We start from the raw sequence: 16045 nt of genomic DNA, 5'->3' as shown, positions 1-16045 counted from the left end.
AAGCCGCTCCCACCCCGAGGCTGAAGGAACCCACGAGGACACTGGGAACAGGAAAGCCAGAGGAGGGCCCCTGCGGCTGGAAGGCGGCCCTCCGAGGAGGAGCACTGCTCGGCTGGGGCTGCCATCTCTAAGCTCGGGAGGGGCTGGAGGGGTTGGACACAGACCCCTGCGGGGGCGGGGGGGCGGGGGCAGGGAGGAGGGCTGGCAGAGCCGCACAGCCCCCGACCCGCGAAGCAGAAATGCAGCTGGTGGCGGCCGGGCCCTGGCAGCGCCGAGCAGAGCACGGAAGGGCGGGTTTGCGACTGCGAGACAAGAAACGAGTAACAGCACAGTGACTTCATAACGGCTACCAGTCCTTTCCTACAGCTGCACATGTCCTCACACAGCTTCTCTCCGCTTCGATGTGCGCGCCAGTCACCCGGGGAGCTTTCGAGGGCGGTGGGTCTGGGGCGGGGCCTAAGACTCTGCATGTCCAACAAGCTCCCGGGGACTTGCGTGTGGGAGCAGCGCGCTCCCGGGAGGCCTCCTGTCGGGTGCGGGGAGCAGCCCCGAGCGGGGCTCCTTGGCGCCGGCTGGGCCTGGCCTGCGGCGTGCCCTCCTTCCTCGCCTTCCTTGCTCTGGGGCTTTCTCATGTCTCTCCTCCACATCAGGCATGTGTTCTCCAAACTTCTGTTTAGGAGGCAAGGAAGAAGCCCCAACACACACACGATCTCTACACAGCCTCTCAGTTCCATATCCGTGCTTTTCTAAGGAGATCGTGTTGCCAAATTAGTTTGAGGAGAAAGCAGATTGTCCTGGAACAGCTTGAATTGCCACGCCATGCTTCATAAATCGAAGGTATGACAAACAGGGTGGTGGCCTCAGGCAAAACAAATGGGAATCTGGGAACATCCTGAGAAAACAGGAGCCAAATGATGAACTCAAAGCAGCCGGGCCAACCCAGGGTCCTGGCAGCTTGCTATGGGATCCAGGGTTGGTGTTGTTGAGTTCGTGGCTCCACAGGAGGACCTGGCTCCCAAATTCCCTCTGTGGCGCATATTTGAAGCTGGCCTTTGGCTTCCTTCCCGCCAATGAGCTTCCACAGGAGAGTGGATACAAAGGTGAGCAAGCAGGTGAAGACAAATGCTGCGGTTCAGGTACCTCAAGCTGCAAAAGAGAAGCGATTTCTCACCGAGGTCATTTGTGCTCTTCAGGATGGTGTCCCCGGGAAAACCTTTGTCCTGGCATCTGAAGTTACAGGGCTTTGATACCTTTCCCCATTCATATATTAACAATATGATTTTACGGATGATCAGCTCAGCCTTGTGAAATAGGAGCAGAGGGACTGTTCGTGGGACTGATTTTGCAAATGAGAGAACTGGCAGAGAAATGACTTTGCAGGGTCCCAAGGTGGCAAAAAACTGTGATATAGTCCCCAGGCCTGCAGAGGTAAGTGCTCCACTCCGAAGACCCTAGAGATATGGCTGCTCGATTCTGGGGCCTATCCTTTATACCCGGGCTCAGCAAACTTGTTCTGTAAAGGACCCAAGAGTAACTGTTTTTGCCTTTGTGGGCCACACGGTTTCAGTTGCAACCACTCAACTCTGCCACCGTGGCAAGAGGGCAGCCATACACAGTGTGCAAACACATATATCTGGCATGTTCCATCAAAACTTTATTTATGAAAACAGGCAGAGGGTTAGATTGGGCCAGAAAGCTGTATGATTTCAACTCCTGCTTTAGGCTAATGGCAAAAGTGGAAAACACGATACCTGTACCTGATTTAACTCATAGGAATAGAGAAGGGTAAAGAATATGAAACAGAAAGGAAGGGGGAGGTGCCGGGGAGACAGGCAGGTGGGGCTGGGAGAGCCGGGTGCGAAGGAGGAATGGGAGCCAGATGGATAAAGTTGACGGAAGGACACAACAGATGAAAAGAAAGAGAAAAAGAAGGGATAGCTATTAGAAGAACTTCAATTTTTGGAAACCAATACGATAAAAGAAAAGTGAGTTTTGAGCCTCACCCAGAGCTATGGGAAAGCCAATGAAATTTTATCATAATTTTTCGGTGTAAGATGAATTTACTTCCCTCAAACCATTTTATTTTCGATCGACAAACTTAAGCAAAGCAGGCACGATAAAGTTTGCAATATTAAATCACTGTCAACTTATGCCTCCGTAAAAAGGATTGTCCAACTGACTGTTAGCTGGCTAACAACAATTTAGGAATACATAATTTATGACCAGGCATGATGAAATCTAGAAAATATTTCCTAGCAAAGAAATATGTTTTAGCTGCCCGATAGCAAAACAAGTCCTTTGTTATTAATATGCTGATCTGATGTTATGATGTCTTTACTATTTCAGAGATAAAAGGTTTTTTTTTTTTTTTTTTTTGCACAGATGTCAAGTGCCCAGTATTGCTAAAGCTATCAGAAAGTCTTGGAGACAGTTCTTACTGTTTTGCAAACATATCCTTCTTGTACATACTTTGAAAGCTGATTTCAGATCTCTTTAGAGAAGCTTTCTTCTTCATAGTTTCCTTATTGGCTTCATTGCTTTCCTGTGCCAGCGAGAAAGCTATCTGAGCCAGCGGCACAAAGACTCAAAAACATTTGAAGAAGCAATTCGTGTTGTTACTTTAGAGAATGTGTTTTTCTAAAAACACAGGAACCTGGGGGCTGGGAAACTGCATGACTGTGGACAGTGAGGAAAATCAAAGAAGACTGATGATGGTTGCTCCGTTTTCCCTCCTCGGCGTTAGAATTCCAGAGTATGCCACGTGCCCAGAAGTCCTGTGGCTGTTGACGCCTCCTCTTCCCAGGGGCAGTGAGGCCCGGGGGTTACGGACACTGGCTTTGGAGACAGGCCACCGTGGCTTGATTCACAGCTCTGCCAACTTACAGGGTGGGCAATACTAAAACAGTTTGTGCCTCACCCTTCTCAACTGTAAAATGAACATGACGATATCAGTATCTACCTTAAAGAATCTTTTCAAAGACTGAATGAATTAAAATTATATGTGAACACTTTGGAAGATGCCTACAGAAAGCACACAATGTACGTTACTACTGATGAGGGATAGAGAAAAACTGTAATGAATCGGATTTTCTTTTGAAAGTTCGTCCCTATGGAATGGTGTACGTGTGGTTTTCTTTTCTTTTTTCCAACCAGTCTGTTAAATATTGGCAACGTACAGCTTTATAATGTACAAATGTAATGCAAAATTGCCCTGACAGTTTTTGTGCTGGGGCAATATTTCAGCTAATGAGATTTTAATCAAAGCACAATTACTGCTGATTGAAAGTTGCCATGACATTAACACATTGGTTAAAATGATTGTATTTAAATGTTGAACTTTAGCCCAGATATCTCCTCCCAGCTCTAGACCCCTTTTGAACATTAAAGGTACCTCAAACTCAACATATCCCAAACTCGTCTCAAACTTGGTCCAATTCCAGCACAACCCAACTCAGTGGATGCATCATTACCTGTCCAGTTTTGCAAACCAGAAACTTGGAGTCATCCTTGACACTTCCCTATCTCTCACCATATCCAACCCACCATCTTGCCAATTTTATTTAAATCTTTCTCGAATGTGGGCATTTCTTTCCATTACCATTCTAGAGAACCAAGTTACAAATCCAAGCTACAAATACCTCACATAGACTATTGTTAGCCTCCTAATTGGCCTGCAACCATCTATTCTTTGCTCTGTTAAATCCATTCTTCATAAAATCCAGATTCATTTTATTCTTGTAACGGACATCCACGTAATCAATCGGCTGGAGTGACCAGTGCTCCCCATTTATACAACCCATGCCCATGGCATACTGATTGCTCATTGCTAGTAGACTACTAACCAGGATGCTCACATATTTCTGCTCCTACCAGTTGAGCTATATGTTTACTAAGAGTCTCTAACCTGTTTTTGTCAGTTTTTGAAATAATGACCCAATTTAATGAAGTATTATGTAAGTTGATGAAACATGAACACATTTATATTTCAGAGAATGTTTTTCTCTGAAAACCAGGTTGAATGCTTTGGGAAGACTCACTAAAGGCAGATGGCTATAAAGAATGTTGTTCAATTAAGTATGAGTGAGAAATCTGCAGAAGACCTCATAAAATAAAACTCTAGAAGGACCCGGCACTCAGAATGCTTTGCAAGTGTCTTTTAGTTCTTTCTTAGAAGAAACTGAAGTGGAAAGCCATAGACAACACCTTAAAGATAAGAAAGAGACCAAAGAAAGACACTCATCTAACCCATACTTAAAGACCAAGTCTTGAATCTTCATGGAGGGACTGGGGCATGAAGGCACATTTCAAATAAAATGTTAAAGGTATCCATGTGTCATTTTTAATGATTCTCATTTTCTGGAGCTTTTTCAACCAACTGCCTAATTTTCTGTATGGATTACATACCATACTTTGAACTTAATATATGTGGATTCTTCTCTGTTGATCTTACATTATACACCAAAGTCCTTAAAATGGCAAGTGAGGTCTGATCAAGGTGAACTGGGCTGACCTCATCTTGAAACCTCAAGGTCATCTTGAAAGTCACCTCCCCTTCCCCGCTCCCTGCACCTGGTACTAGCCAGTGCCGTCTTTTCTCACGGGGACTTCCCATGTGCTGTTCCCTCTGCTCTTCATCCCTCAGATCATTCCCTCCCTGACGAGCTCAAATCCCTGACGTGAGTGCTTTGGCTACATCACTTAATTTTTCATCATAGCTTTTAGCACAGTTGCAATTTTATATTTATTTTACGGTTACTTGACTAGAGTCCGCTGTATTAGTGTCCTAGGACTGATGGACAAATTACCACAATTTTGGTGGCTTAAAAGAGTGGAATTGTACGGAATTGTATTCTCTCACAGTTCCGGGGGCCAGAAGTCTCAAAGCAAGCTGTTGGCAGAACCATGCTCCCTCCAAAGGCTCTAAGTGAGAGCCTTTCCTTGCCTCTTCCAGCTTCTGGTGGCTCCTGGCCTTCATTGGCCTGTGGCTGCATCGTTCCAATCTCTACCTCTGTCTTCACATGACCTTCTTCCCTGTGTCTCAAGAGTCTTCCTCTGGTCTCTCAGAAGGATACTGATTGGATTTAGGACATATTCACAAGTTTCAGGTGAACATAGCTTTTGGGGACCACTATTCAAGCCCCTGGCTCTACTTGCCACACTAGACTCTAAGTTTCACAATGGCAGAAAGTGTATCAGTCTTTGTCTATTGCAATGCCGGACTTACAGTGGGTCTCCGACAAATATTTATGCTTTGAAAGAATAAATGGATCTTCTGTGTAGTCTTTAATGGTAGTGTTGGATTACTGACAGGCTGATGTAGATAAGCTGATTACATTTTAAGTAAACAGAATTCATTCATCTCTATAAAAAATTCTATTGCTCTGCAAAGTAAGTACCTGCTATTTTGTAAATGTACCAAGCCCTCTTTTTTTTTAAAAAAGATTTATTTATTTATTTGACAGAGAGAGAGAGAGAGAGAGAGAGCGCACAAGCAGGGGGAGTGGCAGGCAGAGGGAGAAGCAGGGTCCCCGCTGAGCAAGGAGCCCGATGCAGGACTCAATCCCAGGACCCTGGGATCATGACCTGAGCCAAAGGCAGCCGCTCAACTGATTGAGCCACCCAGGCACCCCCAAGCCCTCTTTTCAAATCAATTAGCCACCTACTTCATAATTCTTCTTAAAAAGATTTATTTAAGTAATCTCTACACCCAACGTGGGGCTCGAACTCACCACCCTGAGATCAAGAGTCATGCACTCTTCTGAATGAGCCAGCCAGATGCCCCTATAATTCTTTAAAATAAAGCTTTAAGATCTAAGATCGAATCTCTTCTGGTTTATTATAATTCATTTAAAATTTAAAACAGGGTCTGTTTACACTAGCCCAGTTAGCATTCAGTGTTGAAGAGAGAAGCATGGGGACAGCAAGAAGAGAAAAGGAGTGACAGGAGGCGATGCTAACAGCTAGGAACCACACTGTCTCACAAATGCAAATACCTTACAGCAAATGTCCTTTAAATACAGTATCTTAGACTTATCCATTTCTTGATAGTGATACAGCTTATTATGACTATTAGAGCTTATAATAATACATGGAAGTTTCACTTAGGGACAGAGGGGAATAAATATCAGTGATCCCAAACGACACCTCCCTCCCGAAAATTTGAAGCTCAGGCCACCCATTTTATGAAATTTTTTGTCTTGAGTTAAATGTGGCACAGCCAGGGTGATTTCAGCAGTGGATTTATACATCCTACAATTATAGAAAAATGTATTTATACTATAAGTTACTGGGCAGAAGCTGTGCCTGGTTTTCCAGACGTTACTTGGCGCTGTGGGGTAGGAGAGAATGAGAGAGGCAGCACACATAATAGAGGTGTCATTAGTGACCCCGTTCCGTGAAGCAGGTCCCTGGCAGGTGAGGTGAAGGCTGACTACAAGTCAATCACTGGATCAAGGAGTCCTATCCTCTTCCTGATGAGAAGCAACAATCGATTTCTAGAAAGTTTTCTTTTGGCTGATGCATATGGGAGTGGGCTATTAACTTCTCTTCATTCCCAAGAGCTACAGAGAGGAGGCACTTGGAAACCAACCAGGAAAGGCTGTAATTTCCATTAGCAGATAATGACACCAGCAATTTAGCATTTCTTAAGCATCTAGGCGGTCCCAAGCACTCAACCTATATTATAGCAAATCCTCATAACAACCTGGTATGTTAGAGATTCCTAGGTTCAGTTTATAAACAGGGAAAGGCTCAGAGAAGTTAAGAAACTGGCTCTAAGTCACACAGCTAGCAGATGACGCTTAGGATGGGAATCCAGCCTGCCTGCCTCCAAGGCCATGTTCTCCACTTTGCCAAGCTGCCTCCCAAGGTTTGCTCTCTAAGGACAAGTGCTAGTGCTTTGGTGACCGACTGCTAAGATAGTTTCAGATAGCACCTGGGATTCTTGCTTTTCAAACTGAGTTATTTGCACCACAAAGGCATACGCGGTCACACGCCAGGGTAAGCAGAACCGCATGATAAACTCGATGCATCTTTAATGTCAAGTCATTCATGATGCATATTTTTATAAAAATAAAAATGTTAACATGAAACAAGATACTGAAAATATATCTCCTCCTTTGGGAAACTGCTTGGGGCTAAACCATCAGATGCCAGGTACGCAGAAAAAAGAAATCACGTTCGTCCTTCTCTACCTTTAGAAGGGCTTCTGTAGGAAAGCTGAAGAAATACTGCAGGAGGGGCGCCTGGGTGGCTCAGTCGTTAAGCATCTGCCTTCGGCTCGGGTCATGATCCCAGGGTCCTGGGATCGAGCCCCGCATTGGGCTCCCTGCTGAGTGGGAAGCCTGCTTTTCCCTCTCCCACTCCCCCTACTTGTGTCCCCTCTCTTGCTGTCTCTCTCTCTCTGTCAAATAAATAAATCTTTTTTTTTTTTTTTTTAAAGAAATACTGCAGGAGTGTGGGAAAGCTCAGTTGTGGGGGGGTATCAGTCAGGACGGCGGAGCCACCCTAGGTCTTTCAGAGGGAATTGAATACAGGAAATGCTTTACAAGAGTGTTGGCCATGCTCAGGGAACACAAGGGGAAAGGAGGAGACCCCAAGAGTAGAAACGGCAGGAAGCTACCCTACCCAGAAACCATTGCTAGGACCGGAGGAGCCAAACGGAAGAGGTGCTGTTCCCACAGCCCAGGAGCATGCTCTTCACTGAAATTGTTCCCACACTGCTGGTGCTCTGAGAATCCTGTCACTCCCGAAAACACCAAAGGCCACCCGAGCCTGCAGCTGCGCGTGACGTCAGAGCTGCTACTGTCACCCTCACTTGCTGGCAGCTACCAGCCACTGTCCATCACCACATGTGCTGGAAAGACAGAAGGCCATCTCTATGCCACAGACACCACCAGAAGCTGGAGAAAAACGTCTTCTCCCTTTCTTCCACCTTCCAATCTCCTCTCATCCTCTCCCATTGGCAGAACCCAAGCAGAAGCCAACAGGCAAGGGAGTCTGGGAAAGGTAGTTTGCAGGTAGCCAGAGCCCTCCGACAAAGAGAGGAGTGAAGGAGGGTGGGAATGGTGCAATCAGGCGATCAAGGGGCCATGGCCTGTTATGTTATTATTAATATAAACGATTTCCATGCAGGTTTACCTTATCTCTTTCCCTATGGAAGTCAGGGCATATGTGTCGCATTAGAGAAAAGTAAATACAAGTATTCCTTGCTTTCCCAAATCTATTTGGGTATTGAGTTCAGATAGTGAGAACATGGATAACAAGTCCAGATAGTGAGGGCGATGAGGGGGATACCTATTTTTTTTTTTTTAATGACCAGCCTTTATTAAATGCTCCAATATCAAGTTTCACACACAGAAGCATGGAAGTGCCAAAGACACCCATTGGATCCACTTCTAGGTCCAGCAAGCAATCCTATGATGACTCTCTTGATAATAATTTCCTTAGGGAAGTGTTTCACATACTGTACCCTACCGTTAACATGTATTATAACAAGCTTTCTGTGGGCCAATCCTTTCTTTTTGGTAAATGACATATATCACAGCCTACTTGTTCTTGGAGTTTGCATTGATTCTGTGTTCTACAGTTTCCTGAGATATAATTGATATATAACATTGTGTAAGTGTAAGGTATATATACAATGTGATGATGTGCTACGCATGCGTATCGCAAACTGATTACCATGATAAAGTTAGTTAACATATCCATCACCTCACATAGTTACCATTTGTTTCTGTGGTGAGAAATTTTAAGATTTTTCTGTCTTAGCAACTTCCAAGTATACAATACAGTATCATTCATTGTAGCCACCATGCTATTTAGCCGCTGTTTTACAGCTTTGCAGTGCACACATACATTAGGGTTTTTGGAAAAGTTCTGCAGCAGACAGCCCAGGTTCACCTAATCTTTTTTGATCCTGGAAGCCTCTTTTCACTAAGAGCTCGGGACCCTATGCTGCCATGGGAAGTCACCACGAGAGCCATCCCAGCCACGGTTTCCAAATTTTCTTTCACGGAAGCATAATGTTAGCTCTGAACTTTATTCTTTGGCTCCAGCTTTCCTTGCTTTTTAACTTTGGCAAATTCTTTTTCACCCGCTAAGCCTTCATTTCTTCATCTATAAAATGGGGCAAATAATATTTACTTCACAGACTTATTCTAAAGACTAAATGAGATTGCATGCAAACTCTACGGCGAAGAGTAAAGTACCATACAAACATCACACTTCATCTCAGGTGAATCCTGACAGCCATAACTGATTTACCTGCCTCTCTTCTCTGTCCCCCTCCAGACCATCCTAGACAATGCTGCTACAGATATCATTCTAAAATAGATCTTTGATTTTTTTCATTCCCATACTTAAAATAAAACTTGCATTAATTCCCCTTTGCTTACCACATCAAGTCCAATTTGATGTTCTTAGGTAGACGTGCAAGAGTTTTTCCTAACCTCAGCTCCCCTTCACCTCCAGCACAAAAATACTAGTCATACAGCCCATCTTTTGCTCTCTACTAAAACTCTAAGAAGCCTAGGTTCAAATTCTGATAGAACCACTTTTTAGTTATGTGATCTTGGACACGTTACTTAACCTCACTGTGCCTCAGTTTTTCTCTTCTATAAAAGGGGACAATAATAATACTTATTTTATGGGATTGCTCTTTAGGATTACGTGAGATAATGTATACTGAGCTCTTAGGACTGTGTCTGGCAGTATTAAGTGGTCAAGAAATGCCCGCTATTTACTATCAATATTTTTGTGACAATTCGTATCTTCTCATTTTCTTCCTCTTTTCTTGCTTCTTCTCCATCTGGGGATGCCCTTCATCTTAGTTCCACCATTTAAAATGTTACTCATTTGTTTTTAATATAACTTTGGCAAATTATGTTAGCTCTCTCGGCCTTCATTTCTTCATCTACAAATTGGAGAAAGTCATATATGCTTCACAGGATTGTTCTAGTTCTATAGGATACGTGAGATTATACGAAAGCTCTATGGCAAAGTATAAAGCATCTTGCAAACCTTCTCTGTAAGCTCTCTCTGACCATTCCCTGCCTATTCCTCTTTCCTTTGACATTCCCTGAATGCTAGCTTCTACTAGGAGTGTGGTCTTCATTTTTGGTATTCGTCATATCACAGTCTTGTTATAATTTGCCTTGGTATTTATGTACATGTAGAGATAGGAATCTTCTTAAGAGTAAAACTGTTGTCTTCAGCGGGCATAGTGCAAGACAGCAGAGTAAGTTTGCGGAATTGAACTGAAACCCAAAATAAGAACACAGCTTTCTTTAGTTGGTCACATGGGCTGGTATTTAATTTGCACATTTCTTTACCCCAGGAAAGGAATCTCCGAAGGTGAAATGCCGGCGTTCACTGAAGAGGCTACTGGTGTAGACAAGTGCTGGTCAAAGGGTGGTTGGTTCCCAGACCAGCAGCATCAGCACTAACTGGTGGCTTGTTAGAGTTCAAGCATCTTGGTCTCCACCCCAGACCTACTGAATCAGATTCTCTGGGGGGCTATAGGAATCTGCACTTTGACGAGCTGCTGAAGTCTTACACATGCTAAGATCTAGGAAGCCCTGGTGTAGAAAGCTTGAAGGAGGAAATCTTCATTTTCTTCACTTGACATTTTACAGAGGAGTACCTATCCAGCGTGTTCAACCAAAGGCAATTTATTTCTAGCAAAGTGAACCATGTTTTCTTTTCTTTTTTTTTTTTAAATTTTTATTTATTTATTTGACAGAGAGAGAGACAGAGAGAGAGGGAACACAAGCAGGGGGAGTGGGAGAGGGAGAAGCAGGCTTCCCGCTGAGCAGGGAGCCCGATGCGGGGCTCGATCCCAGGACCCCGGGATCATGACCTGAGCCGAAGGCAGACGCTCAACCGACTGAGCCACCCAGGCGCCCCCCATGTTTTCAAATAAGCAAATTTCTTAGAATCTGACAGAGTTTTCTCTAGTTCCCCAAGGTATGAGGAGCAGTAATTTTTATTGGTTTTTCTGTGGCGAACTTTAATTTAAAAAAGAAAAATAGTGTAAGAGAAAAAAAAACCTGACACCTGCTGGTACGTTGTTAATCAAATCTATACAACTGCGACTTGTTTTTGCAAGCATGTGAGGCTGTTGACCATATCCTCCTTAAAAGGCTGATCCCAAACTGTTAAAGGAGACAAAATATCTTAGGTTTTCTCTTTTTATACTTTGAAGGCTTTATCCTCCCATATTGCAAACAGTAATGGTTCACGGCTGGAACCTCTTATAAATGTTGTTTTCTCGGCGGCGGGAGTAAACACTTAGAGCTGAGATAGTAATTACTGTCACATGAAAAGCAGGAGACATATTGTGACTTCTTGGGCTGTCAGAAAGCCCTTCTTGCAAATGGCAGCACTTCACAGGGACTTTTATAAGGTACAGTTTATAATTTCCATGGGTGATCTGTTATTTTAAAACACCAACGGGAAGATTAAGAATGTGTCCACACAAAAGCAGCACCAAGTGATGCCCTTCGGCCCTCCCAAACTTGAACCAGAAAGTTCCTTCGCCTTTTAAGGAAGATTATAATCTGCCAAGATAGAAAAGGGGGTTATGAAAGGATTATGTTCTATGATAAGTTTAGGACAATCCAGATTTTTCCTCAAGCAATTGCAGGCTGTAGCATGATTTGTTTACATATTTGCTCTGACTGGGTAATTTGGGCATAGGTTGCTTCTAACACAAGAGTAAGAGAAAAGATGGCTAGCTCTGGAAAGATTTTTGTCCAGAAGTTTGATCTGTTCCTGAATTCTGGGCCATTTTGGGGTCTCATCCTTGAGTGGATATCCAGTAGAATAAATTATATGAGGTGTTTGTGAAACAGGTATGACCTAAGGACATTGGGCTTCACTAAGCAGACAGAACTAAGTGGGATTAAATGAATTAATATTTGTCAAGCATGTTGCCTAATGGCTGGTGCAAAGCATGTGCTGTGTCAGTGTTTGGTAAATAAATGAGTAGCTCTACTTTGAATTAAGGAAGGCTTCATTTGTGCTTCTAGGAAGATTTTGGATTAGAAAATGGGTGGATCTGGAAAGAAAGGGTATACAGGATGGAGATAGAATGTGGAACTCCACCGTTCTGTTGGCACCAATAACCTCTCGTGACTGCCATGTCGGCCGAATTTCTACCTGGAATTGCTAGTGGCAAAGCAAAACAGCAGAAAGCAATTGCATTTGTGGTCTCTTTCTAGATAGTACTGCCACTTATTAGCTAAGGACCTTGGGCAAATTGTTTCACCTCTCCCTGTTCCTCATTCTTCTCAGATGTAGAGGCTCACATGAGATAATATGTATCAAAGAGCGCTATTCGTATGGATGGTTTTATCCTTAGATACTCAATTCCAGTACAACTGTGAGGGGCAGCCCACATATTTGGTGAGTCACTGGGGAGGAATAGCTAAGAGTTGACATACTTCCCGGGGGGGGGGATGCTATAGCAGGAATGTCAGGAAACTCCCTTTGGGCAAAATGGTATGGAGGGAGGGGAGGTAATTTCAAATCTGTCAGAAGGGTTATCTAAAATATTCCAGAAGTGTCTTCTTCACTTGCAATAAAATAAGTTAACGGGAAACATCTATTGTAATTGCTAGTGCTTCTTGCCTATCTTGCCTACCTAGCATCTAGTCTACTTTCTTTTCTAACAGAACCCTACATTTCTTCAGCCATGTGTCTCAGAGGGAACTGATCCCATCTTCAGGGATAGCCTGGTTAAGATTATTCCCATTCCCCTTAAATGGCCATGTGACTTAATCTGGCCAGTGAGACTAGGACAATTTCTGGGAAGCTTCTGGAAAATGTTTTCTTACTCCCAAGAAGGAGCCACAAAAAGAGATAGGCTTTCTTCTTCCTTGGAGTTGCTGTGCCCAGAGGAGATACCTGGAACAGCTGCCGCCATCTTGCTGCTTGCCTGATGCTGAAGCCAATAGTGAGGAACAGAAATGTTAAGGGGCGGAGGTGGGTGGGGAGCTGGGGAGTGCAGTCGAAGACATTGTGAGCTGAAACCACCCCAACTGACACAGAACTTCCCATATGTTATCACAGAAATCATCATAGCCATCTTTGAGGTGGTGGCGTTGTCCCCATTATATGGGATGAGGAAACCAAGAGGTGAAATTGCTCAGGGTCACCCACCATGTAGGTGGAGGATTTAGAGCTCGGACTGAGCTCTGTTTGACTTCAAAGGCTGTGCTCCAGTTGTTGCTTGGTCTCCTAAACCTTGCCTCAGATAAAAAACGGTCAAAAGGCAGTCTATTCACTGTGGCCGTGAGGCTCGCAGAGCCTGGGAGTTGGACAGCCTGAGTTTTCTGTTTTGTTTTGTTTTTATGTTGGCTTTGCGGCCCGACATTTGACCTTTCTGAGCCTCCATTTCATCATGTGTAAGACAGTTGGACCAGATGTTTACTGAGGTTCTTTTTGGTTCTAAGATCTTTCGAAATGCTTGGTAAACCACAGGGAGGGATAAGAGAAAATAAATAACATACATTCGGTATCTTGAGAAAGGGCGCTGGGCAGGATTTCCCCTCTCGGCCTGAGGTTCAGGGTTACAATGCATCAGTGGAGTTGCTGAAGAACAGCAGAAGGTTCCATGTGGCACTAAGCAGGATAAGCCAGAACCAGATAAGAGTTCTCGCTACGGTGAAAGGAAGAGAGCTAAGAGGAGGCCAGATGAGGGCTATTTTCTGTAGCGTCCTCCTCAACAATCCAGCCAGCTTGGTCGCTGAGTTTCTGGTGAAGAGTTAGGTTCTGAAGGGCATTTGTGCTTTCAGGTCCTTTGAGTTGTTAAGGTGCTTAAAACAGAGCAGGACAATGGTGTACCAGGCACTTTAAAATTCTTGACTTCTGTTCCCTTCTGATTGCTAGGAAAGTTGTTTCTGTGATATTATCACCCAAGATAGCCATAGTGCTTAGATAATCTTCAGCCACGAAGCAGCAGGGAGGGAATCCTGTGGAGGAGACCCTGGCAGGCCCTGGCCTGGGGCTCAGAAAGGGGGGTGGGTACGATTCTACAGACAGTTTGCAAGCCCCATCCACACCCTTGCCCATCTTAGTAGTTTCCTAGCGCTGCCGTAACCAAGTGCCACCAACTGGGTGGCTTAAAACAACAGAAGCCTTATTGTCTCACAGCTTTGGAGGCGACAAGTTCAAAGTCGAGGTGTTGGCGGGGCCATGCTCCCTCTGCAACCTGTGGGGGAGAATCCTCTCTTGCCTCTTCCAGCTTCTGATGGTTGTCAGCAGTCCTTAGCATTTCTTGGCTTGTAGATGCCTCCCTTCAATCTCTTCCACCATAGTCCCCTGGCCATCTTCTTCCTGAGTGTGGGACACCAATCATATTGGACTGAGGGCCCACTCCACTCCGCTGGGACCTCATCTTAACTAATTACATCTGCAAGGACCCTATTTCCACATACGATCACATTCTGAGGTACTGGGGGGTTAGGACTTCAACATATCTTTTTGGGGGACACAATTCAACCCTCAAGAACCCCCACCTAGGCAAAGTCTTACCGCTACCTAATTGAGTTCTTGCTATATGAGGCAGTGTGTTGGTCTATTTGGGCCTGCTTTTCTTCTTCAAATCCACTTTCCATGTTTCTTGAAAAATGATTCTGCTTGCAAGGAATCTGGGGAGGGGGAGGAGGATGGGGAGGAGCCGGTTGTTTCTGGAGCAACCACCAAGGGATGTGGTCCCCCAGACCAGCACTTTTCAAATGTTACTGTGCACACAAATCCCTTGAGGATCTCATTAAGCACCAGGTGCGGGTAGCAGTAGATCCAGGGTGGGGCCTGAGAGTCTGCATTTCTAGCGAAGTCCCCGGTGCTGCTGGTCCACAGAGTAGCAAGGCTCTAGGTCTAAGCTATATGACGGCCACATCTATTTACCCAGAACAACTAAAAATGATCATTCTTGGGATGTTTCAAAACTTGAACAGCCAGAAAAAAGTCCCAATAAACTAAGTCAGAGTTCCCAAGATGAGAAAGAGCAATTCAGTGACATTTTTCATGGGACAGTGAAGTCGGAAACACCTGTGCACATTCATCTGGATGAATACAGGGTTTTCTAGTTTCTGGGCTGTGGTGACTAGTGGGATGTGCATGTCAGAAGCCGTGACTCGTAGGGACAGACTGACTTTAAGGTTTAGGGAAACCAAGTAACTTCCTGTCTCGGTGTGCCAGAAAAACTGCATTTGCAGAAGCTTCTGGCCAAGTTTGACAGGGACTGCCCATTTCCTGCTGGGAGAAGTCAAGTAGCCAGATTTTCTTGGGTCTCATTCTTGTTGGCTGCTTAGTCCTAGGGCCCACCCAGATGATCTCTGAAGGCCACATCTGTGGCTTTTCTCCCACCCACACCTGTGACCCTCCTCACTTGCCAGCTCCCTCAGACCCTCAATGACTCCCAGACACTCTCTATTCATGGTAGTCAGGGCCGAGACGGGCATGGAGAAGGACCAGGTGGATGAGCCAGGGTGGATCCCTTGGAGGGTCCAGCCTCTGGATGAGCTCGTGCAGAGCAGGTTCCAGAGAAGAGCAACCCTTTTGTGATGTCAGGGGCTGGCAATTTGGTTTTCCAAATTCAACAGTGACCTGATTATTTCCAGCTCGAAAACACCCATGCACTATTTTGGCTCTCTGACAATACTTAGTTGGAAGTTTCTAGGAAGATAGCTTTCTGAGTGTTTGGCACAGTGCATCTTTTGGGTCAGAATGTCAGTTTGCATGGTCAGCACTGTGGTTACAGGATTTGTAATAAAAGCCAGCTCTGTCAGACTACACATCCCTGCAAAGTCTTCTTATAGTTGGGAGAAGGGGAGAAAAAGAACAGCATAGAGAGTTTTGGTTACCTAATGCTGAGTAAGAAACTACCCCAGAACTTAGTGGTTTGAAGCAATAGCTATTTTACTTGCTTATGATTTTGTGATTCAGGAATTTGGAGAGGCATAGTGGGGAGGGCTTGTCTGCTCCACAGTGTCTGGGTGCTTGGCTGGGTGGCTTGAAATGACTAGGAATATTGGTGGGG

At 44.7% G+C, this 16045-nt stretch overlaps 1 long non-coding RNA gene and 1 pseudogene across 1 annotated transcript in view; one reads left to right on the top strand and one right to left on the bottom strand.

Moving 5' to 3' along the window:
• The window catches only part of LOC144380556 (uncharacterized), a 945783-nt gene that overhangs the window by 25206 nt on the left and 904532 nt on the right, over window positions 1–16045 (bottom strand). The gene's annotated exons all lie outside the window — the stretch shown is intronic.
• On the top strand, window positions 3218–3348 carry LOC144380639 (U4 spliceosomal RNA; annotated as a pseudogene).

The sequence above is a fragment of the Halichoerus grypus genome, chromosome X (genome assembly GCF_964656455.1).
Source record: "Halichoerus grypus chromosome X, mHalGry1.hap1.1, whole genome shotgun sequence".
Lineage (NCBI taxonomy): Eukaryota > Metazoa > Chordata > Mammalia > Carnivora > Phocidae > Halichoerus > Halichoerus grypus.
This window is presented reverse-complemented; position numbering and strand designations above follow the sequence as displayed.